Here is a 27,055-nt window from a genome sequence, read left to right on the forward strand (position 1 = left end):
AACCTTATAAATAATTTATATATATATATATATATATATATTTGGGAGAGCTGTGTTGTCAATCAATCAACTAATCAATTAATGGACTAATCTTTGCAGTTTATAGCTCTTTTCAAACATCCTTTCAGTAGTATATGAATTAATTATTGAAAATATTGGCTGGACTAATGGATTCTATATGCTAGTGTTTCAGGTTTTTAAGCAGAGAAGAAAGATTTTCAGCAAGTGTGAATCTGTTAAATTGGCTGAATTGTTCTGCTTTTTATGTGCACAAGTGGACACCATTTCTCTCACAGCTCAGCAGGATTGGGTGAGACACGTAGACATAGCAGACCTGTTTTCTTCAATATACTGTACTGTAATATCAGTATTATCAATAATGTGCAGGCATACTGAAGGTACTAACAAGTATTGAAAAGCGGTTAAATTCAAACTAAAAGTACCCGCAGCCATTAGACAGGTTCTTTAGACAATGGGCATCCAAAGTCATCTCTGAAAGAAAAGAAAATTGACACTGAAAGGTAGATGATTTAAATCCATATTCTAGCTGGGCAGTTGTGGGAAGAAACTGTGCAGCCTTGCTTGTTACTTTAGACACTGATGGACACCTTTTGCATTGTTGGCATAACAATTCTTGGCAGCCAGAAAATGTTTCTCTAATTTGACAAAAGCCATTTAAACAAGGATAGGCAGATGAATATGTTCACAGATGAGCCACTGACTTAACTGTCATTTTGTTTTTCCTCATTCACATAAATGAGCTGTCAGCTGGCACCTGTGCAGGCTGCCAGGGATGAGTATGAATAGCATAGGTATTTGCTGGATTATAATTCTTTGTCTGAATCAAATATATTGCTTTGCAACAGTGCTGACTTTGCAAACTAAAGTATATTGCAACCACACATGCCCGACATAATCTAATATCCTTTATCCCCGATTCAACACACCAGTTATTTCCTATTATAAGCAATTTTTACTTCCTGAGAGCCAAACTGCTTGAGCGGCGATGAGAATATGAATCACTCCAACAGAAAAATTGGATTAGCAACAGCTAGTGAAATATTAAAGAGTGAAACACGGGTCAAAAAACCAACTGTCAACCAACTGTGAGTTATCCAGCACAATGAGACTCCTATTTGGACTGCACATTGGTTTCAGTCATTTCATGCTAAAGCAGTGAGTAATAATATAAAAGAAAAATTTTAGTCCAACAAGAAAAGGGGAGTAATACTGTAAGGTTGGAGGAATGCCTGGTTTGAAGTAGACAAATTAAGGAAGGTTCTATAATAAGGAATCAAAAAATCCATATTTATAGAACAATGCATTATAATTTGCCTGCACTCAGACAAAAGCATGTGTTGCGGTGCCACCAAGGGACTCTGCTGAGGAGCATCAGTGAGGAGAGACTCATAAATGAATAAATACACACTTTGGCACTTTTGACTTATTCATGATGAGCTTTCAGTCGCTGAAATATACTCTAGGTTTTCACATGCCACTGACAATCCTTGAAAGCCAAATGTGCAAATAAAATATCTCCATGAAAAATGAAACTGTCTCTTTCGCCCTCTCTAAGAATAACACTGAGTCTGTTGGGTGATTGAAGAACATACACATTAAATCCATCCAAGCACTATCTTCTTTAATTTTTCTTTCAAAGTGAGGGCAGGTTATCAAAGTATGCTTTCAGCTAGCTAACCCTAATGTATTTCATTAAAAACGATAATTATGCATTCGAATGAGACTTAATGTGCTCCTGCTACACGCTACATACACAGGCAATGTTTTATAATATCACGCATTCCACTTTAATGATTTAAATAAAGACAAGCACATCACAGTTAGCCTGGGGAAAAGCATTCTCATGTTTGTCATGTTTCTCAGGGCTAAATCACAGTTACACGCAAAAGTCCATCAATTAGAACAAGGAGAAGTTCCCACGAAAATCTTGTTGGGGAAAAAAAGACATAAATGGCTCAGTTGTTGACTGGCAGTTGCAGTTTGTTCTGTGTATATTCTTCCAATGTCAGAATACCTCTGTTGAAACAGATGGGGAAAATATTCCTTGTTGGTTTGTGCCTTTTTTTCTCAGCAAGGTAACCAGCTTTCTGCGTAAGTAATTATTTTACCTTATTTACCTTATTTTACCACGTAGGTTAGTCATGAAATTCAAGGCGAGGGTAAGCAAAGATTATAATTCTATAACAAAATGAAAATAAACATAATACACAGAATACAAAGAAGCCTCATAGCCAATGTACTTTTTGTCATCAACATCCTCATGGGAACTAGGGGTGCAAGATATATCAACTCAATGTCGTTATCGCAATATCTCGAAAGTGTCACAATAAGTATGCAATATTCTGTTTATTTTGTGGAGTGCTGCATCCCGTCCGTTGGCTGTATGGCTTAGTTGTGTTTGATTTAGAACCCGCTTGAAACGCTATAATGATCCTGTTTCATTGGCCAGTTACCGTGCCACTTGCACATGTTAGTGCACGTCAGCGCACGGGTCCACTACGTGAAAAACCCTATGGGGCATGTCATGTGTGTGCATATTTCAACAGAGTGACAGTGTAAGTGAAGAAATAGATAGAGACAACAAAATGGAACAAATCAGAGAAGAGAAAGAAAAGTTGTGTCCTGTTCTCTTTATTTATTTCATACTGTACCACCAGTAAAACATGTCCTGTTCTGTAGACATGGTCCTTATTTATTCATGTTGTACCAGTCCAATATGACAGTCAGTTGAAATAAACCTTGTGTTATAAGAAAACATGTTTAATTTGTTATGAATCTATTTTGATGCGTTTTCCCATAACCTTTGTAATTTTACATATGTTTAAAAATATCAAAAGTAATATAGATATCGCAATATTCATAATCGATATCGCAATATTCATAATCGATATCGCAATATCACATTTTGTCAATATTGTGCAACCCTAATGGGAACACCATAAAAACACCATAAACAGCTACTGTGTCATCAGAGACAAGAAGGGAGGAATAGTGAGAGCCATGAAGGATGATGATGTGCCGCTACACATGCAATCTGAAATATTAAGAAGTCGGAGAAGCAACCTTGCACAATGCAGTTGCTCCCACTCAAAACAAACAGATGCATAATTATGAAAGAAACATAAACTGGGAGAACTCAACGCAAACTAAATTCCTGTCTAGAAAAAGCCAACAAACTGTTTCCCCTCTAATTACAACAGGGAGTTAGCTCCAAAGGAAATACGTGTTATAAGAAAAACTTAAAACAGCTTCAAGCGGTTTAATTTTTAATTGTTGGGTCACGTAAATAGTCAGACTCTTGCAATCAGAGGGAGTGATGAAAACTATGTAATGTTTTATTAGGGAGAAGCACTTTTAGGTCACATCTGGTGGGATTTGGGAGCCACTATGGAAGGTGAATGGTCTGCAGCAATTGTATAAGCTCATTATTAAATACTGTTATTAGGTAAAACAGTGAACATTACAATCATGTTTCAGGTCTGCAAATGCATGTACTACTGTTTTCACTGCCATTGAATTTAGCAACATGTTGGCGGTAGCTTGCAGTTTTAGCTATAAGTTAAAATTCAAAATTATCATCAGAATGTTCTAAATTTAGATTTGGGGATTGGGGGAAGAAGAGCAAAGATAGTTTAGTGTAGTAAAGCTATAACTCCTAATGTAAATTGTAGCCTACAGATGGTTTCTCTCAACAAAGGCTTGCTGTATACCAACACTTATACTTTAGTACACAAAAGTTATATTGCTGTACAGAAAACAATTGGACTTTTCTTCAAAGGACGTTCTGTGATCATGGAAAAAATCTTTAACTATCAGGTACGTTAAATAGGCTGTCCCTTAATTTGATTATTTGAATCATCAGTAAAGAGCTCCCCGAGTCTAATCTCCTGCACTTTTTCTTTTAGACACGTCATTGTATACAGAGCTATAAAGAAGACAACAGCATGGCAGGCTATAAACTTTTACAGTACAAAATAGCTAAAACATGAAAGTCATGTAGGCTGATTAGTTACTGTGTTGTGACTGGGCAGAAGAGTGAATAATATATTTCTCATAATTGTGGGTAAAGTGCATTGAAGAAAAAATATCAGTAATAATGAGAAACACAATGAACCACATGAGTTACACTTACGCGTTGAGCACTCTCTGTAGGGTTTCTGTAACATTCTGTAGCTATAAATCTTACAACTGTTATGTAAAACAGAGAGCTTAATAAATGATCTATAGAGTTTTGAGGGACTCTGAGAGATGGTTCTGTATTAATATTCTGTTGGTCTCATCTCTAGAGAAAGGTTTACTAATAATGTTGGAGTGCCAATATGACTTTTGAGTACAGCATTTAGGAATAGCAACACTTTGTGTCGTTATCTCACAACTGCTATTAAGACTGATAATTAGATGGTTAATACAAAATCAAAAACAGTGTAGAGACAGCAGAAACTGCAGTGTTTACCGCAGAAAATTACAAAACCTTTGCAAAGAACTGGCCCTTGAATTTGCCATCAGTAAGAAATCAAACTGCAGTATAAGTCCCAAACCTGCCTTGACAACAGCCATTTTGTACACCTCAAGGGCCCTCACAAGGAAGACCAAGGAAGTACCACAATTTGCCAACACAGAGCACTAGTTAAAGGCATACTATGTAACTTTTCCCTCTTCGCTCCCCCTACAGGTTGTCTCATTAAGTATGCCTCATAGTATGCCTTTAAAAAAGAGGACATCATAAAAAAAAGTCCAGCAGTCAGCGTATTCTGATGATAAGATGGGTTGCGTTGTTACTGAATGTTAAAGAAAGCCTTACAAAGCTTCTGCATGCATGCGTAACTTTAGGAGTCTAAGTCGGTTGGAGAAGGATAATTAATTTGAGAGCAAACAGGAGCAGCTCCGTGTTGGCCCTCTCGTTTTGCTCCATTAGAGGGAGAGAGCATCATTGGCCTAATGTGCCCAGAACCAGCTGTAGAAGAAGAAAGAGCTGTCTGGAGTCCAACTAGAGACACTAATGAGCTGCTTTTAAAGACACAGCCCTGCATCTGGCCAAGGACTAACACACACATGTAAACAGGCATATATACACACACACACACACACACACACACACACACACACATATGTGAGCACGTACACGCAAAATGGTCAACTTGTTATGCTAAACTAAGGCTGTCTCCTCAGCTAATGAGAGGAGAAGTGGCAACAGAATGCAAGGAGACAGGAGGATAATTGTGTGAGTGGAGTGAAAATACTTTGAGAAACAAAAGGCAGGGAAGGTAATGGCTGCTGGATTGGAACAGATGACAATAAACTTCCTCCCTCCAACACCCCCGCCCTCCCCAAACCCAAATATCACAACGTAATGGCACAGCTACATGCACATTTGTCAACCCGTCCCCAGAGAGTGACTTATATTATTCTGCTGAGAGCTGCTGATGATGATGGGAGAATGAGACTGTTTAGAAACCAAGGGCACACACACACACACACACACACACACACACACACACACACACAAACAAACACACCCTCAAACATGCACTGACATATACTGTACACACACTCACACACTCAAGGGCAAAGAGATCCATTGCAAATGACATTGCTTTTTAAGCCAAGACCTCCGCAGTCTCAACAATCCCTTTAAGCTGTTCTCTCAGTGGAAAAACCCACATTTCTACAGAGTTACAGCAGGGGTCATTTCCTATTTGTGTTCCTCTCCAAGAAAGTTTTCTGTATTGCTTCAAAAACTTTTTACAAATGAACTGCCATCATTTAGTTTCTGGTTTTGGGTTCCAAAAAAGATTGTAGTCCATGTGTAGAAGAAGTGGGCGTTATGTAAATTAACGACCTTTTCTTGTTGTGTAATGTCAACCATACACAATGATATTGACTTTGAATCTTGCTAACGTTAGCTTTCTGGATCGTAGATGAGCCAAAGAGTTCGCCACTGAGTTATGCCGGCTGGCACTCCAGGATCCAGCCAAGTCTCGCCGTAAGGACACCACAACTCCTGACATCCCGCTGGAAACTGACGGAGGCACGGATGCCACCGAGCTCACCGTCTGACGCCAACACACCGGCCAGCAGGATGCCCAGAAGAGAAGTCGCAGTCAGTGTTCAATTCCTCTATGATTGATAATGCAACCCAACAATCTGTTGTTGCATTGTTCATTTGAACAGAACATCTTTGGGTCAAAAGCCATGTTTAATCAAGTATCTCCACAAACTACGAACATGACCCTACTGTTCCCTTCTTCACTGTATGCTACATCCACTGGAAGAGCCGAACAAACACCTGTACTTTTTCTACTATGACAAGTCAAAATGTCTGCTGTGAAAATGGTCTTTAAAATGCTTTCATACCTCTTAATGTATTTATAACTCTGTATACTTATTTCTGTCTTGTCCTGCATCAACACCTGCATTTTCCCTCTGAGATCAATAATTTTCCCTCTGAGATCAATAAAGGATTATCTTATGTTGTCTTTAAAGCAGCTATGCCTCAAATATTTAAGAAAAACAAGTAATGTGCACTTTGTGCTTTTTCTTTTCTGCCAGTATTGATGTTATTTATTTGAGTTTCTTACATCTCTTGGAGCTCATAATGGGCTTACAAAACACCAGAAAACAACACACTCTAACATAACAAATGATGTAGTAGCCTTATTAAAAAAATAAATACATTAAAATCCAATTTGCATGACACAAACATCCTGTTATAAAGAGTAGAAGAGGCAATAGTGCTCTTTATCTTGCTAAAACAAAAATGGTCTCAACCTTCAGACAACCAAAACAAATTGGGAGACTATAACAGATAACAAAATCCCTGCGCAGGGGCAAAGAGATATAAGGAATGAGGAATGTAATGTTTCCTCAAAAACAAGATCACAAAAACCACATAAACACTGCTATTTATTATATTTGTATATCTGCCTACCTCAAATGATACGGTACTAGCTCTTAACTATGCACACATGGAATCTGTTTTTCTCACTGTAAATAATATAATTAACTTCAGCTTCTTCTCATTCACCCTCTACTCTACTCTCTACTCTAGCCAGTTTAGTAATGATCAATGGAAGTTACCAAATATGGTTGCAGCTACTGCATGCTGGTGCTGTTCATTGAGTGAATACATTGGCCATTTTTACTGATTTTGACATTTACTTTTGAGTGGTAAAAAAAAGTATAGCAAATGAAACCTGTGCTCTCACAAAATAACATCTACCACTTGAAATATGTACATTTTAAGTGCTTTACATTATGGAACATTAGGTCTCAATTGTAATGCCAATCCCCACATTTCACACCAATTTCGCAGCACTTCTACTCTACTTAAACATTCACTAATTTCTAAATATTGTTGTGACAGGCTGCCCTCTGTCTTGTCACAGTGATTTATTCATACATGACTAGGTTCAAACCTCTGGGACAGTTTAATGACCTCATATTTATGTTGTCATAGTTAGTGCAAGATTCAGCCCGAGCGAAAATTCCACAAGAGTGCTGACTAAACAGAGTAATAAAGGTCGAGTGACATCGCTGTCTTCATGTGATCGAAAAAAGAGCAGAGCCCTGAGGTAAACCGTGATGGTCCCAGTAGCCGGCCCAGACAGATGGCTCAAGTCAGAGAGGTTTAGATTGACTGAGGCTGACAGGCTGCAGTAAGGCTGTTTAAGTCTTTATTTTAACTTAAATACCTCTGACAAACATGAACATATGGAATTTAGTTTAAACTGTGGTAATAGGAACAATTGGATCACAGTTCCAGAGTCAGATGTTGATTAATGTCAAATCTAACGTGACGATCATTCGTGACTGTTCCACTTTAATCTGTCAACAGTGTGAGTCCACCATCAGGTCTGCTGCAATTGCCTTTCATGAACGTAACGGCAATTAAACTGCAGTTGTGACCTTGAAAAACCATTAATTTTCTATCTTGAGATAACAAGATAATTAAGTAAGGATCTTAAGATTAAAGGAGTTGAAAAGCATGTGAAACAATGGCTGCACACAGGACTGCTGAGGTCACAGATATCTGGCTGAAACAAGACTCGAACAGCTGACTCAGTGTTTGATGACCAACTTTTCACAATTTGTGATCTCACCAAAGATCATTTACCTAATTTAAGCCACGGTTTGAAGACAACCAATTTACAGTTTTTTCAACTTTCCTAAACTCTTAACGCACCAACACACCTACAACACACAATTGACAAAACAGTTAATTTCATGCTCAAAATCACACATTGAAAACTAAACTCTAACACTAATTTTCAAAATACAATAATTCACTAACACAATACACTATGTCCATCAAAACAATGCAAACATTTCTCAAAATCAAATAATTCTTCCAAAACACTAACACATGTTCTCTTCCAACAGGGACATTTAGTCAATCATAGCACAATGTCATACAAAACACTAACATCAGATGGAATTACAGAAACTGCATTATTTTATATGTGTCAGGTCTGCCCTTATACAATAGACAATAGCATATTGTATCGATCATAGATTGCGTTTTACACTGCAGTTTCTCTTGAAGCCTCTCTACATTTTTGTTTTGTTGGGTTTAGTAAATGCATGCATTTTGTTTCTTTTGCTGCAGAAATTCAATAAAAAAAATTAATGACCCATCTCAGAGTAGCTTTATAGAATGTACAGTTTACTGTATGAAAAAAGAAGACAGAGACAGAATTGTCCTGGTAGTCGTACAACAGTTTTTCTTACTTTCTTTGTGTTCATCTTTATTGTTCCTTTTCCACACAAAATCAGCCCAAATAGGTCCTCTTTTACTGTATGTACTACAGTAACATATGGTCATGCGATTGAAAGAACCTCAACACCTGAGTGTGTTTCCTAGATGGATATCAGCTGTGATTGAGCTATTTGCATAGCTTCAATCAGCTGTTTCTCAGTAGCAATAGAATATGTATTATCTACTCGTAAAGAGATACCAACTTGTGATAATCTTGATTAACAAAATAAAATGTTGATAATACTAAAAAACATGAGCAACCATGGCTGCTTTGAGCTCAAAAAGAAGTATAGGAAATATCATGTAGTCAATCAAGTTAATCAAATTGTGCTGTTACACAGCCCTCTGACACCTAAAGCTGATTCATCTTCTGACAGGAAGTTTAGCCAGCATTTGTCAGGCTCCAGTGTGCAGAGTGTGAATTCAGCTCTGCAAGACTGCCAATTGCAATCAGTAATAACCAGACCTCCTGTTGTTCTCACAAAAGGGAGGGGGTGCAAGATTGTTTGTGTAGGTTCAAAAAGACCTTAAAATTGATCCGGGGCACAGGATCCCAGGAGCCCAGGGTTCTGTACTAACATGCCTGCTTTGTGTCTGTCTAATGTCCAATGTGCTGCTCTTTCACTGGTTGGAGTCCCAAAGGCTATTTTTAGACTTATTCCCATGATAATGACAGCCAGGTCCTTGATATGCCTGGCAAAGACTTATGGGAAGAGATATCTCGTTTTGTCTGACTCTTTTCTTTTCAAAGGACATAGCCTTCAGGCATATGCTTTTATCGCTTTAGTGCAGCACAATTGGTTTAACACACACACACACACACACACACACACACACACACACACACACCATGATTGGTCTATCTGACTTGCTGGGATTTGGTGGAGAACTGGACAAAACCCAGCAGGAAACACCATGCTGCAACACAACACAAATTATTATTTCTTCTTTCTAGGTTCCTTCTGTACCCTCAGCATTAACAACAAAAGCTGTCTGGGGAGGCTGGTAGAAATACCCTGTAAGAATAAACGTGTGGCACAGACGAAATCTCACAGATGCATGTGGTGTGAAAGGCCAAAAACACTTACAGCCTTCCAGCTTCTGCCCTCTGGTCATTGAATTAAACTGCCCAAAAAACACATTAACATGTCCAAATGGCAGGATGTATGCTAAGGTCAAGTGTGACATGTTTTGTTATACGTTTACTGTGTGTTGTTATTGTAAATTATGTCTCTGAAACAAACTACACAACACGCTAAATTACTGAATAATGACCTAATTTGAATTTACCTGAACAGAAGTGATTTACAGTTTTTTCGATTGCTAAACAACAGTGGGCACAACTGGAGTTACGTGCAAAACTCTAACTACAGTCTGCACTACCAACAGTCACCTGAGCTAAACAGTTCACATCTCCTGCAAAACTCATTCAAAACAACTCTTAACACACGTCTCAAAACAGGCTCAGTGCAGCCAAACACTATGCAAAATCCTCACTGAGATAACACACACTGTCACTCAGAACACACTGAGAGTAAAAACACTAGCATCAAACACCAATACAGAAATTACAAACTTTCTCATCTTTACAATTTGAACAATTGAAGTGACTTCACACTACTCAATAGTTTCTTTAAGGAAAAGATATAGATTTTATAATATACCAATTTTTACGTAAACAAGAAGGAATGAAAATCAGCAGTTTTCTTCAATATAGTATTTTGTCTCTAGTAATTACAGTTTTTCTTGATTGCTTTGACACAGCAGTCCAAACTCAAACTCCACATTTTTCAAAACAGTTAACACACAGGCTGAAACAGTGGCACTCATGGTCAAAATGACACATTTTGTTTGCAAAAGGCTCTAACCGTGCCAAAACATTTAAAATATGCAAAAAAGCTAATTTTGCCTTCAAACAACACAACTTGCAAACAAGTGTATGAGCTCTTTCAATCAACCATTACACAGTGGACAACAAAACACTAAATACAGCACTCAGTGTGAATCAGTGCACCATTGCTTGTCATTGTAGCCTATTACTGTACGTAGCTTTCATGCCAGGGACATTTGTTGACACATTTGCCTTCTTGCAAAGAATTAGATCCAGAATCAGAAATGCTTTGATGCAAATTTTATTGATTCCATTGATTCTTATTTCAAACTGTGGCTGAACACTGAAATACAGTAAATATTACACAAAATACATGTAAACCAAAATAAAATCTATAAGAAAATAAAAATTAAATCTATTACAGTAAAGTATAAACAGCTATTACTGTAGAGTATAAGAAATAGCCACTATTGATACTCAGTCTCTTCTGTCTTAGACCTCTTCCATCCATGTTGGCAAATAACAACACAGACGCTGCACCTTTAAGGCCTGCAGACTGATTGCTAATTGAAGATTTGTGTGAAGGAGTGTCAAACAGGTGCTTCAGTGATTTCATACTGATGTAGGTAGTGTCTAATAGTTAGGAACATATGGTTTCTGTTTGGTTACCATAGCTAAAACAATGGAGTTTGGACTGCTTGAATGACATCCGTGTTAACTGTTCTGCAAAAGGGTGGGAAAATATGTCAATCCAATGAGAAAGGGTTAACACATTTGCCAGTGGTGACTTCTGCTCTGCTGAGACAGTGATGATGAAAACCGAGTGGATCCCAGTTTCTTTAAGCAGGTCAAAGCAATCAAGAAAAATTGTAATGGAATTACTGGGAAAAACACTAAAGGTACATAACAGTAGCAAAGAATAGTGTGACTAATCCTGCCTCTCTCCAGCATCATGTGGCAAGTTGTCTTCATCACATTGGATGTCTGCATTATCTCTAAATACAAATGAACGTGGTGTTTCCATTGCTTTCACCTCCATTACTTTCTGAAAACCAGTAAGAATGCAGTTTTACTATTGTAACGATATAGTGTTTTTCACTTTTTTTTTTATAGCTGTGTATATAACCTCAGACATCTTACCTGGACATATTGGTATCTTTGCTCTTTTACCTGTTTCTCTCAAATGGTACAGTGTATAACTGTTTCAATCTTATTTGGTGTTTGTATACAAATAAAGTCTTTGAGCGTTCTCTATATAAATACCGTATATGTTCACTAACTAGTCTAAAACAAGACACCTGCTTAGGCTTTCAGCTAAAATTCAAATTAGCAGTGTTTGATAGGCACCAGACTGAAATCTATTCTGTTTTGAATGTGTGGTTAACAGTTTTGACAGCAGTGTGTTAGCATTTGAACAAAGTGCTGTAAATCCAGTGTTGTGCACGTTGTGGTTAAAGTCATGGGATAAGTGTGTAGAGTTTTGAAAACTGTGTTCAAGCAATGAAAAATTAACTAGAGTTTGGTCCACATGAACCGCTGCTGTGCAGACTGTAGTTAGTTTTGCACGTGACTCCAGTTGTGCCCGCTGTCGTTTAGCAATCGAAAAAAACTGTAAACCTAACTCATTTGATTTAATTGACTTAATTGAATTGATTTGAACACAGCTGCACTGGAAAACAAATAGGGAAGCACTATTCTCAGAAAATTAAATAGAGAGACATGACCATGATCAATGTGAAAGAGAAATACAGAGACATTCATACAGTATATACAGTACAACACTCATACATGCCTCAAAACCTGGATATGTTGTCATCATGAATACCTGGTTTTTAAGTTGTCTTTTGACAGACTGATCTCATGAAGTGGCGTATGTATGACACGGCAATTCGTATGCCATTATTGGCATGTTATCAAGACGCATACTCGCTTTTTAGCGTGTTTATCAACGCCATTTGGCCTCCATTGACTTACATTACCTTGCGATTGCGTGATTGCGAAAATCCGCATAGGGACGTTGGTTAGGGTGGAGGATGGGTAAAACACAGGACTTTCACCCAGGAGAGCATGGATCGTGTCCCACTTGTCATGTTTCTTTAGTGTCCCGCGTGTGACGTTTCCTTTCCACGTTTGTTCTTTTCCTAAACCAAACCAGTTATTCTTTTCCTAAACCCAACCCGCGTGTGACATTTCCTAAACCCAACCATAGCCTCGTGATAACACGCCACAAGGCTTTAGAAAGTGCTGTGTATGTTTACGCTGTAACTTGCAGACTGCCGTCAGCTGTATACAGCATAGACATACTCGCAGATAGCTCAAAATGCGTACAAATAACACGCCACTTGGCTTAAGAAAGTGAGCATGTATGTTTACGCGAAGTCATGATATCACGTTGCTTTTGAGCATTGAGGACACTTACCACATTTCTAAGCACATTTAATCCAAGAAATAAATAACAGAATAAATTAATCAAAATCAAATTAAATATGCCACTTTTTTGTATTGCAGTGAAAAATCCCAAGATCACAATAATTAGTAATGAACTGGTCGGTTATTTCAGGTACTCACAACTCCTGATGGCAGTGCCCATCACACATTTAGCAACATAAAAGGCTTGAAATATGAGTGCTCCAGTTTGCCATTTAATAATGTAAGTGCAAAATTTCCTTCAGAAATGACAGGGAAATAAATGGGCTTTTTGAAGCGTGGAATTAATGTACATTATATGAGAAAATCTGATAATCAGCACGCCCTTCATACTTGCAGATGCCCACCTTTACATCTAGAGTGGAAAAAAGATGACTGTGTTGTTTTTTCTGTCTTTCTAAGTCTGTATGTTTTCCCTTCAGGTTTGTCTTCACATACTCATAAGAGTCGGTCAATATGTCATTAGTACAGCCGGATGTCACGTCAGTTCAGCCTAGGGTCAATGTGGATATTAACTGTCTTATTTCTCATTAGGTTTTCATTGCTCAGCCACTCATGAAATCCAATATATGCACCGAACTGCCAATGCCAAGCTGTGTAACACACGACCTCTGAAAATGATGAGGACGAGAAAGAAAGATGTGTGTGTACATAAATCTGCAGCACAAATTTTACCATTGAGAGATGATGGAGCCATTATCTGTCAGCAGGGCGTCTGTGTGTGCAGTGTGTACTGTATATGTGGGGCTATACAACGTAGTAAACCGCAGGGATCAGAAGAGATCAAAGGGTTAATTGACTGTTAAGCCTCCATGCTGTAGAGATCAAAGACATGCAAGTCTTACGATCACAATCAGCACCTTCTCAGTGCAAGCCACTGCTACATCCTCTCTGGCAAGGTCACCGCTGATAGAACTTTGGATTGGTGAGGATTTCTTGTGTGCATCTGTGTGGACCTGTGTGTCTCACATCAGAATTAGTGTGTGAAACAGAAACATCTCTGAACTGCATTTCTTAATCCTCAATTGTCATGGTGAAGCCTTGTGTAAATGTTAATTTGAGTTATTGGATGAACATTCAAATCATTTGCATGTTTGTATATGTGCTGCTGCTCTGTAATAAGGCACAGTAGTGCTGTAGATTATAACTCTAAGATTACAGTAAAAAATATTTTGCACAGTGGCCGGGTTAGCTCAGTTGGTAGAGCAGGCGCACATATATAGAGGTTTATTCCTTGATGCAGCGGCCGCGGGTTTGACTCTGACCTGCGACCCTTTGCTGCATGTCATTCCCCCTCTCTCTCCCCTTTCATGTCTTCATTTCATGAAAAAAATTCATTTCATGCCTTCACCCTGCAACAATAACAATGTACTGTACACTTTATCAACATTTAACACTCCATAATTAAAAACAATTAACTTTAATTTTGTAAATTAATTTTATTATGATACTTTTAAAATAAATGATACCATAAGTATGTTATGCAATATCAATACAGTTACCTTGTTTCCCCATTTTCCTTTCTTATAACGTTGTAGAAATATTAAAGTACCCTTTGATTATTAAATGCAAACATTGTAATTTTTTTTAATGTGCATCTTAAACACCAAGTTAACCCCTTATTTCTTAACATCTTGTCTTCTTCCATCGTAACTGCATATTCATCCCAGTAAGTATTTTTTTATGCCACATATAGCTTTAAAATGATGCTGTTATTGCGAATGTGACAGAACATTTTTATATCCTTCTCCTAAATCTCCATCAGGTTTGCTGGCATGACTGTTCCCAGTCGGATTCAGCAAACACTCTTAACTGCACAAACTTGTTTCAACGTGACGAATACCACCTGTATCTGTGAAGGTGTGTGTGTGCATGAGATTTAATTATTAGCATGATCGGCGTCCCCAGATTGCTATAAAAGGCCGCCCATTGTGCTCTATTTGTGAGCAAGAAGACTCCAGAGTAGAAGGAAGAACTTCACAGCGGGGACCTTTTCCTTCTGTTGGAAATCAGCAAATGAAAACAGAACACATTTAGCAGTGTCAGTAGTGGTATTAGTGGACCTGAAATTATTACCACAGCTGTCAATACTGTGTTCTCACAGAGCCATACTGTGACAGAAATAAAGAAAGACAGATTTGACAGGAAGTCAAAAAAAGCAACAGAAGACGTCTCTCAGATGTAGAGTGGTCCATGACTAAAATGGGAGGCGGTCAAATGCATTCCATTACAGGTCGCACATGCAGAAAGAGTGCTGAACTGCAGAGGTTACCATGTCAAAGTATGACTTTATTTTTTTAACTTTTGAATTATCGGAGGAAACCCCACTCAAGTTACCAAATGTATACAGTTTTATACCATCTCAGAACTGTGACTCTGGACTCTTACATCCCAAATGTATTACAAAATAGCCTTTATGTCATTTCCTATTCAACAAGTCCTCCAAACCATACAATGAGGTTTTTGATTCCTACCCTCTAATGCGACCCACAGGAGCATTTTCCATCCTCATCTCTAAACGGTTGCAGTTTGTTTAGGTTTAGCCACTAAAACCACTGAGTTAAAGGTCCAATGTGTAGGAATTTCTCCCATCTAGATCATATATCGCAATCAACTCCCTCGCACCAAGCAGTTCAAAGTACGTATTACAGTTACGGTAGCCTTCACGTTTCAAAAAGCCGGTCTCTTGCTCTTTTCAATATCCTTTTTTTTTTTCTGGGTGAAGAAGAAGACTTCTGTTCCTGAAATTTGGGTTTTGAATACGTGTGGTCCTCCATGTTTCCTTCTTCAAACTAGCCAGGGCCGGGAAGCTACGATACCCATTAGCAACATTAGCAGCACCTGTGAGTTTATCGTGTGACAGCGAAAACGTGAAAGGCAGAGCAGTATGTCCTGTATGTCCCTTATCGGCTAACGTATTTCAAGATGGCGCATGAATATGGAGCGTCTACCCCAGTTCATGCAAATGCAAATGTAAAATTTCAAGCCAAAAGGAATACTTGGAATTGATGGTAGTGGGAAATATTCATGAAAAAGGACAAGTTTGTGAACGGGCAACACAGATTTTGATAATGAAGAACTAAACACGTTACACACTGGACCTTTAGGTTTAGAAAAATGTTGTGGTTCGGGTTAAAATGATGTCATGTTACTTAACTTCCGGTCATGCACGTGACGCAGAAAGTAGTTCAGGTTGTTCCGTAAAGTTAAGAAAAATGTACTGTTTACTTTTTATTTTCAAACGAGACTCGAACCCCGCATCTCCTGGGTAAAAGTCCTTTGTTTCCTGTGTTTCCTGCCTCCTTATGCGGAATTTGGCGCTCTAATACTTTATCACCTTCCTTTCTTTGCTCCTGTAATAAATATGGGAGGCCACAAGAGGGCACTGCCACTATGAATGTTAATATGAGTCGTAATTGCTTCTTTGCATCTTTGCATCTTTCACTTGACCATCACCCCCCCATACTGTTACTGCTACAGCTGTGAGTTCCTGAGTGAAAACCCTCAGAGCCCAAGACACAGAATTAATCTTTAATCCTCGTCTTTTCCCACATCTCACACTGTTCCGATGTTCAGACATGAAGAAATGTAGACCGGCAGTGTTTGGATCCAGAATAACAGGAGTGTAGGAGGCAATCTCCTTCTTCTTGTCCAAGATGTGGAAGGTCAGGGTGCCCAGGTGTTTGGCCAATTCTATCAGAGCTCCTGGGTCATCATGTAGGGGGAGCTGCTCAACTCTTTCTACAGCAGCATTGTAGACGTGTATGTCTTCCGCTCTCAGCTCCTCCTCTGTGGTTCTGACCTGCCTGTCAATCTTCTACTTCATAATTTGGCTCTTCTGCTCCTCTTCCTCCCTCATGGCAGCCATCCTGACCTCCTCCTCCTCTTCTAGAAACTGGTGAAGCTTCGTAAATTTCTCATTAATCCGCCTCTCTGTGTGTCGGGCCTGGACCTTAATGTGTTCTGCTGTTTGATCAAACTTTAATTTAACTTTCTTAACAAGCTCCAGTTTGTCCCATAAGAGTTTCAGGGATCTCTGGAGCTCCTTTTTGGGATCCTGTGCAGCTTCATCATTGGGTCTGAATCTGTGGTCGGTGTGTGTTTTTGATTCTCTGCAGACATGACACACTGGCTGCTGATGGTCTAGACAGAAGAGTTTAAGTATCTCATAGTGTACCACCAGCTCTTCAGACTTCAGTCTTTACAGAAGCTGTGGCTACATAACAGGAGGACAAGACACTCAAAGACTTCACAGCACACAGGACAGCAGAGCTTCTTCTCTGACAGGAAAGCCATTTTCTCTGTGTGAAGCTTTAAACACTGCAGACAAAAAGTACAACCATTTTACCACTCCCTCTTCTAGTAATTTTACTGAAATGTACCTTCACTTTGAGTCATGTTTTTTTCTTTAACTCATTCAGTGTGTGGTATGTCAGCAAGTTGAAGTAGACGAGTTCTAGTTCTCTGGTTTTCTCTTGCTTTCTAATATCTGTACTCCCTCCCATACGTCCTATGGTAGTTAACATTTTCAAAATTAAACTAGTCTGTTAACGTTGTTAAAGTGGTTAAAGTGCTCTCTTATTTGTCAAGGAAGAACCTCTATTCTGTGGAGTAGACTGAATATTTCTTCTCTCTAGTGGATCAAGTCACGTCAATTTTAACTTTCCTTCATAACATATTATTAAGCTAATAAACTTAATATTTTTTAACCAGCACCTCAATTATTTGGATCAAGTAGCTTGTGAAAAATAGGTGTGTCAGATTTAGTCATCTAAAGCTGTTATTTCAATTATTTTAGAGATGCCAGCAGGAAGTTTGCACCAGTCAGCTGTGTCTCATTAAAGGTGCTGTAGGTAGGATTGCGAAGATCCAGGACTTAGCCAAAAAATTCTCAGTCCCTCCCCCCTTTCCGCTAAAGCCCAAAACGGTCTCCAAAGCCCCTCCCCCCACAAGGGAGAATGAATGCGTGTGCATGAGCAGTGATTGACACACAGTTAGACACACCCCCCTGGCCCTGATTGGTGCATCTGAACAGGGAGCGGTGGATTTTTGCAAATCACACTACAGGCTGTAGGTGGTGCTTGAGGAGCTGGATTCTTTTTTTAAATTACCTGCTTGATGTAGTTCTACTCAAACATAGGGTCAGTTTCAGCAAATATGACAGAAAGTTAGTTTTATAAGTCTAACCTACTGCATCTTTGAAGATAATTATATAGTTTAGTTACTTTATGCCTCTATTTTGTATTTGCTTCCACCTATGTAAGGTTTTTGCCTGAAATCATGCTTGTGGTGTGTTCGCTGCACGTAGGTCCTATCAACAAGTTTTAAAAGAGCAATTTTAAGAGCTTAAAAAGTCTCTGTCACGATCCTGCTTATGTTTCTAAATTTTCCAGTTTTTCTTCCAGTAGGAACAGCAGTGTAGCAGTTGATATGTGTTCCTGAATGTAGGTACCAGTGCATTTGTAATCCAGAGGTCTGCCAGAAGTGCAGGAGCGAGAGGGAATTACCATCTGTTAGTCCTCTGCCAACATCCAACGCAGCACTAACCGTCTTCCTCATGCATAATTACCCCCACACACACTCCATGAGGCTGATTCTTCACCACTAGATTGCCTCAGTAGCTGCCTCGGCTCATTCCTAAAGCCTGATTTAGCAGCAGATTACAGAGTTAGATTAACACAGCCAAGTGACAGGAATGGTTTTCAAAAGCAGACCCCAGGTCAGTGCAGAAATGTTTCCCCTGCAGTTTTAGGTCTGGATTCAGTAAGGCTACACTAAGCTCTGCTGAGGGATGAAGTCAATGGGCACATTGTGACTGAATTGTAAACTGTTGTTATTCAGTTCCTTTTACATTCATGATTTCCTTTTCATGTTTCCTCTTCCTTTTCATTCACAGTCCTTTCCATAATTTAAATTGTCTACAGCAGGTACAAAATTCACTCTTTATGGTTATGATTGGTCCTGCACTCATATCTGGGAGAATCAGTGTTTCTGTAGTCTCGCTTTGCCAGACTTTACTTCACGGCGCAGCGGAGGAGGGTCTGGCTAGTCACACAGCATTCCTGGATGGAAGAAAAACGTGCTCTGGTTTATTGGCATTTCTTTAAACCAATCACAATTGTCATGGGTGGCGCTAAGCGGGAAGGAACATGATTTGGTGGACCATGTGTATGTTCAAAAGTTGTTTTAGTCGTGCAACAGAAAACTCAGATTGGACAGATAGTCTAGCTAGCTGTCTGGATTTACCCTGCAGAGATCTGAGGAGCAGTTAACCATAGTCCTCATAAATCGACCGGAGTTTAAAATTCTAACACAAAAAAAATGAAAGGTAACAGACATCCAGCCGAAAAAGGACATCCAGCCAAAAAAGGACATCCGGCGGGATTTTCGGCAGTACAAGAGAAATTCTGGAAGTGGAACGTTGTGGATGTAGACTAGTGTTTCTGTAACACAGAAGGCTGTCTTATCAAGAAAGTTAGTCAGAAAGTTGGTGTGGCTGTCAGCAGGCCTGAACATCCTGCAAGGAGAGGGTCTTTCCACTGCTTAAAATGGGCAAGTCTGTCTGTCTAGACATTGCAGAGATGCTGGGAGATTGTCGATAGCCTTTCCTGTCAGGTTGACAAGGGTAGCCGCTGTTTTTTTTGTGGCTGTTTCAACATGAATCCTGGTTTCAAGCTGAACAGAGGATGTGCTTTATTATACTGAAGACAAAGACTTAACTAAAGAGGATGATTTTTTTTAATCAGATGCAAAAATGTCTTAGTGCATACATTTCTCTCTCTCTCTTTCTTTTCCTCTCTGTATTTCTTTCTCTGTCAATTTCGAAAGCCTTTCTTCCTATCTCCAGATCTTCATTCTTCTTTATTCTATTTCTGCCTCTCTCTTTAATTCTTGAGGCAGTCAAAGCAAGCTTGCAGACAGCATGCTTAGAGAACAAAACAGAGCGCACTGTCAGTGAAACTGAGCCTCCACATTTCACCTCTTGACTTTCTCATTTTCTTTCCTTCTCCTTCCTGTTTCTCTATCTAACAAAATGGCCCACCTGCCTTTCAGGTTTATTTTGGAGGGTCTCCTCTCCTCTCCTCTGCACTGTCAAGGTGTGATATAACATTCCTCTGGGCATTCAGGGAAGCAGGTAACCTATTACAGTTGCAGGTTATCAGGGCTGTTGATATACTGATAGCCTGAGGTGTTCCTCTCTTCTGTGTGTGTTTGGCTGTGCCTGTTTAAACAGTGCGTGTGTACATAGCAGGCTATAAAGTTCTCATCTAGCAATTTAAAACATGCTCATTAGCATTAAAATGTAACAGTAAACATGCAAGCTATGCAAAGCTCAAATAGGTAACATGCACACTCTCAAAGTACGTACATCTTTGCTTCTCTGCCCCTACTGTACATGTGTATGGGTATGGATGGCTCATTAACTCAGCCATGGCCATGCATCACTGATTGAATTGATACTGATAGCAGGAAGGAAAACAACCTTTTCTATACTCTCCCTTGCCATTCTGTCTCCCCCACTCCAACACACCTCTCTCTCTGTCTCTTTCTATCTCAGCTTTACTGGCATGCCAGATCAGATACCCATATTTCCAAAGCAGTACAGAGTATTTACAAAAGTATTAACATTGGTAGATGATTAGCAATAAATATACAATAAAATGCAAATGTCAACAATCGCATCAAATATATAAAGGCATTAAATAACAATTAATAACATGTGCAGCTAGCTCCCTCTCCCTCTCTCTCTCCCTCCCTCTTTTCCTCTCTCACACCTCCTCAGCATCTCGGAGCCATCGGCAGCATTAACAGTTTGGGAAGAGACTCTGTTTTAAACACACAGCACACAGAGCGGAGCCAGCTCTGACGCGCAAACACACAGAAACGCACACACGCACTCACATACATGCACAGGGAGAAAACGGTAGGTGGACCAAGGCTCCAGCTGTAGCATGTCCACTGGCTGCAGTCAGACATGTAGGAGGAGGAGGTGCTCTGCTCGGCAATCCATGTCCGCTTCAGTCCTCTAAGCACCTCCCACCCCCCCGAACGCTCACTCTCGGCTCTGCGGTTGCTGAGGGGCTGGCTGGAATGACCCGGGAGAGCGTGAGACACAAGGAGATGCGCTAGAGGGGGCTGCCAGCCGGGAGGACTCTCTGATCCTTGATCCATCCTCTTCTCCATGCTGACAGATACAAAGCAGACCTCTGATTTGCCCCACAGATGCATGCCCATATAGGAGGGCATGGATGTGTAGACCAAGGGTCTTCATAAAGCACAGCCACAGAGAGGACTACCACAGAGACACGCAGGTAAGAAGACAGCTGGGGCTTTTCTGCTGGATTTCCATCTACATTGATCTGCGCAGATGTGAGGGAATCATTTATGTGTCATCTGATATATAGATTACTTCGCTCCTTTGATACTCATCTGCGTTCATCCAATGGTTTGATTATTTACGAAGGTTTTGCTGTGCGTCTTGCTTGTTCATGCCTGCTGCTGTGCTGCTGCGCTGCATGGTCATTGATTAGAAGGGAGATGGGTCTGTGGATGAGCACTGTGGCAGCATGATAATGAAATATGTCTCCTGGAGGACATGGACCGATATCCATCAGACGTCTGGGGAATGTCAGCGGGATTGAAGAGGGTACATCAGGGAGGTAGCAGGAGAGAGAAAAGAAAATAGAGACAGACAGAGAGAAAGAGGGTGAAAGTCATGGCATTTCATATAATTTATGTAAGTGGCATATCCTGTGGGCTTTTGCTGTTTGTTTGTTTGATTTTTTTTTTTGGGGGGGGGTGACCATTTGGCTTTGCTTTTCCTTACTGCTTCATTTGTGATTCATATATTCATCTCACACTCCATATTTGGCCAGTTTTTCAATTAGTCTAAAGGCTGTATTTCATGGTGTGTCAGGGTAGCTGAGGTTTATGATGTTGAAGAAATGCCATAGAGGAGTTTAAAGAAAGGGTGATTACTGTAGCCAGGGAGCCTGAAGACCCCATGAGTGTGTGTTTGGTGCTACACCAAAACAAGCAGGGTAGAAGTTGGGGTAGAAGCCTGGGGACAGATAAGGAATCTGTGATTTGCTGCATAATTAGACTGAACAGTTGCACACTGAGAAAACACATGTTGAGCTATTAGAGGTTTATGAAAATGAACATTGACAATCATATTAATAAAAATGTAATGCTGTTGGCGCAGCCTTAAGACAGTCCTGTGGCTGCCTCAGCAGAAAAGGGAAAAGGTCAGTTTAAAACCTCTGCCTCTAAATGGTTATAGTGCTTTTTGTCTTCGGTGGATGTCAATGACAGGGGCAGAAGTGCATTTCAGAGATTGGCCCAGGGTGGATGTGCTTATTCAGAGGTGCCTGTGGCTGAGAGAGATGAGCTGTCCAGTCCCGTTGCATGGAGCATACATCACTGGACGCAGGGCCATGGACCCAGGAGGAATCAACAGAAGGAAAGCCATTACTTAGATGACCAGGCTTCTCTGATCTGGTCATGTGGCTGTGTAAGTTAAAGAGACACTGGACAGGTGCAAATGGAGGGAATTAGACAGGAAGAGCACCGAGGCAGGCCGGCAGTCAGACGAGGAGAGAGCACTCTCTTCAATTCCATGACTAATTCTAGAGGCGGTACATTAAGCATATGCCAAAATATGTCAATATTTTCCATTATAGAGTGTGTTTCAGAGTGAATGGTGGCTGATTTAGTGGTTGAGGTTAAGAGCCATTCTGCAACATCTATCTAGATGCCACTCAGCCCGACACTGGTTAGGCTGGCATTTGATGGAGTGGATGTCTGAGATTCTGAGCAAGAAATTGTTGATTGTGGGAGTTTTAATGGCAGTAAATGTACACACAGGCATCATTGGAATATAGAGGAAAAGCTATCAGATAACATTTGCGAAATGACATTTAATTATTGGTATTTTGAGTTTTCACAATATATAGATATAATCAAAAGCCCATTACAGCCCTGCAATAATTTCTGTGATCTTGCTATACATTGTACTTTCACACGCAGCTGCTATTTTATCTTCTCTGTCAACTTCTGCTTAGTCATTAGAGAGAGCAGAACAGCCCCAAGGTTGTAGAGTAGGACAAATTAACACAACTTCTGGTGCAGCTTTTGCCCAAGTGCACAAATGGATACCAAACTCTCACAAGGCTCATTGAGACATACCGAATAACAGGACTATACCAAGCCTGGACATGCTTTCAGAATTGAATCAGTATCAAAGTAGTGAGGTCTGATGCACATGTGGGGAGAGGCAGTTGGAACAGGCTGACAAATCTGCAGAGGCTCATAAAAGCACATTATAAAAACAGACTTGGCACTCGATAAAACCTACAGATCACACCAATTACAGTAGAGGGCATTTAAATGAATGGAAGCAACACATATTTCAGTCTTTATGCTGGTAGTTAAGCACAAGTTGATAGCTCTGTTGCAAGGCACGTGAACACTCTTAGAGATATGCATGAATGCACACACTTACACTGACTGCTTTCCCCTGCTGGAGTTCATTTTTAAAACTAAGCACAGATCTCCATCATCAGTCTTGTTTGTCTAAATGATTTATGTCCAGCTTTTAAACCTCTGCGGGATCTAAAACATGATGTGGAGTTTAAGTGTGAGGCTTTTTTTTCTTCATATTTTTTATATATAGATATATATAGATATATATCAAATGTCATGAAAAGACCAAAACCACCAATGAATTGATCTTGCAAATGAGTAGTGTCTGTGCAACCACAGTCTGATGTAGCTTTGCATTTGGGTGACACCAGCTTACTGTAATTACTGGAGGTGTGACAAGATCGATCTCGCGAAATTAAAACATGACGATATTTCTCGTTGCTATATCGGTACACAAGTGCAGAGCAGCAGCCAGCATGACGGAGTCTGGCTTTGACCTCAAAATTAGCATAGAAGATCCCCCGCCTATGGTTGGGTACCGACCAAATTACATCGGTACAGACGAGGACCAATTCACATTAAATCAATCAGTGCCAAATTTCGGTACCTGAGACAAGCTGGAGGTTGTAGGGCAAGGCAACTTATTTCTATAGCACACACAAAAACACATAAAACATTGAAGAGCAATTAAGAAATTAATAATTTTTTGATTTAATAGTTTGTAGGAGTGGGTTTGGGAGGGGAGAGGGAGGTGTTCTATTTTTGTGTGGTGTTTAAAATGTTTTAAATAGATAGCAAAATGTTCTAAGTAAATAGGATAAATAGGTTTGGAATTATTTTTACAACTGAAATAAATTTTTTGTTATTACTAATTTCAGGTACAGGTATTGTTACCGGTACAAATGTGAACGGTACCCAACCCTACCCGCCAATTTTAAATCGTTTGTGTGGCAGAATTTGGGATTTCCGGTGGAAACGCTGCAGTTCTTAGGTCAGAAGAGGTTAATTATCCAGGAGAGAAGTGCCATTTGAGTTTGTGGCAAAACCATAGTGCTCCTTTTTCATTTTGTGACTTTCGTTTAAATAAAATACTATTTTTCATATTTCGTCACTGAAGTTTTCTTTAAAATAGCGTTACAATCTCGTCTCGTTCTCGAGAATCCACAATTATGTATTGTCTCGTCTCGTGAGCTGAGTGTCTCGTCACACCACTAGTAATAATAATGAGCACAGGAAGTGTTTATTTCTTTAAGCAATGTAAAACGGAACTACATCCCAGTGCACGCTAAATGACATATGCCCGGTAGAAAGCTGTGCTTCAGAGATAGAAAATGCAGCCGTGGAATCATGTCAGGATAAACTACGCTGACTATGTACATCATAATGAAGGAAAGTGTCAATCAATGCAATGGAATCTTTCATGTGTTCAGTGGCATGCAGCTACAGGCTTTGGCTAAACAGACTATACTTGTTAGTAGAATTTTGTTCTCTTCAGAGTACTTGTTAATGATACTGCAAAGACAAAATAAGACCAGAATTATCCTTTATTCATAATGTTTCTTTCTAAAACAATATATACATTGAATGTAAGTATATATGTAAAATGTGTAAACAATGATATATTTATGTGTAAGTCTTCATACTGTTGTAGTTATCATTTTAATATGCATGGTCGTACTGTATTGAACCAGTGTGGGCACATCTGATAAAACCCTGATTGGGGAATTTTGTTAAATGTGTACAGTTGGATAAGACTGAGTGTGATGAGTGCTTTTCAAAGTATAAGACTCAAAATTGTTTCTATGTTGCTGAAATATTGTGATTACAGTCTGCCAACTGAATGCTGAATCCACTGATCCAACACATCTATTTAGTTCCCATGGAAACATTTTATATTTCTAAAGAATAGACAGAAACATCAGTCATTAGATAGAGGTAGATAGAGAGCACAGCACATACTATGATGAGCAAAAAGGGTAGCCACTCAGAAAACTGTAGAACAAATCTCTCTCTATCTCTCTGTAATGTGCTTGCTCGCTTGCTCTTGTGGTCACCCCTGACAACCAGCTGTTTCTGCTGCTGTATCCGAGGACCAATCTGGTCAAGCTAAAGGCCTGGTCTCACGCGCATGAGAAAAAAAACTAAACAACCACAGTAATAAACTGTCAGTGTTACTGAGGCAATAAATATAGGAGTAACAACATGCATATTAATGGGTCTTTTGTGCCAGTGCATATCTGAGAATCACGCTTGTGCTCCGCAAAAGAGAAATGCAGTGTGAACTCATTACTTAACTTGGCCAGAATCCCAAACTATCAACTGGGGAAATAAAACACTTGCAGAAAATGCAAAAATAAAACCACACTTTGAAGACGTGGAAGGATTATAAAATATCCAGATGTCCTCCTAAGGATGGATTGTAATAAATGGATCCCCTTGCTTTTCATCTAGCACCACCATGAGGTAATTTTCTTATTCTGACCAACATTTTAGTTTATGACTATATTGAGCCTCAGTAGTGCTGATTAGCTAATGTTAGCATTGCTAACACACTAAACTAAGATGATGACGATGGTAAACAGTAAACCTTCTAAATATTAGTATGTTAGCATTGTGATGGTGAGCATGTAGCATGCTGACATTAGCATGTAGCTCCAAGCAATGCTGTGCATAAGTGCAGCCCCACAAAGCTAAGAGCCTGCATTCAGGTACTGGTGAGACAAAAAATATGATCCACAAAGTACAGTTTCATCAAAAGAGCCGTAAAGGCTCAACAGACACCAATACATTGCACAGCGGTTTAGAATAATCTGAAAAAGGTATTTTCAACTCAAAGTTGTCACAGTTGTAATCATTTCGTCAACATTTTAAGGGTAAACAGTAGAAATATTTCATGTTACAATGTAATCTACCAATGCCCTCTGATTTTGCACCCCAGAATGGCCTTTTTCAAATAAATAAGGAAGCTTTGGTTTTTCACAAAGAAATAAAGTTGAACTGAACACTGTTCCTCACCATGTACCTTTCCCTGATGTTGTATTCATTTTGAGTTATACATATAGCATCCCGCTTTAACTTTCGGAGATGGAAATAGTTGAATGAATTTACAAAAACACTTATGGAACAAAATCTCTCTCCACCTTTAAACCAAAAATGGAGACTTCATGTCCATACCGTAATCGAGCAACAGCCATAGTTGAAAATGCCCGGGGTCATGCAGCATTTGGGGAGAATATTTGCAGTCTCTCTTTCATAGACACACACAAAATTATAATTTTGCGCATATATGGTTTACACACAAACACACACATGCTCAAAGTAAAAACACAATCATTACTGCTGTTGTTTCACAGGGTGCAAATATTGCCAAGAGCCATGAAGCTTATTACATTATTAAATGTGGTTCCATGTTCCCTTTTCTGTCACAGTTGCGCTGCAAAGGCTGCTTCAAAATATCCATAGCATTTCATGATTAGGCATCACAAAACTCCCATCAAGTCTGTGTCTGTACAGGTCTGTCTGCAGCCAAGTAGAAAACAGATGACTGCAGTGCTTTCTGCACGTTCAGCCAGCACCCTGACTCTCTTTCTTCTGAG

The 27,055-nt window shown here is 39.5% G+C and overlaps 1 pseudogene; it reads right to left on the reverse strand.

Moving 5' to 3' along the window:
• Window positions 1–9,727: 9,727 nt before the first annotated feature.
• Window positions 9,728–17,330, reverse strand: LOC144524971 (E3 ubiquitin-protein ligase TRIM35-like; annotated as a pseudogene).
• Window positions 17,331–27,055: the final 9,725 nt, after the last annotated feature.

Source organism: Sander vitreus, chromosome 10 (assembly GCF_031162955.1).
Source record: "Sander vitreus isolate 19-12246 chromosome 10, sanVit1, whole genome shotgun sequence".
Lineage (NCBI taxonomy): Eukaryota > Metazoa > Chordata > Actinopteri > Perciformes > Percidae > Sander > Sander vitreus.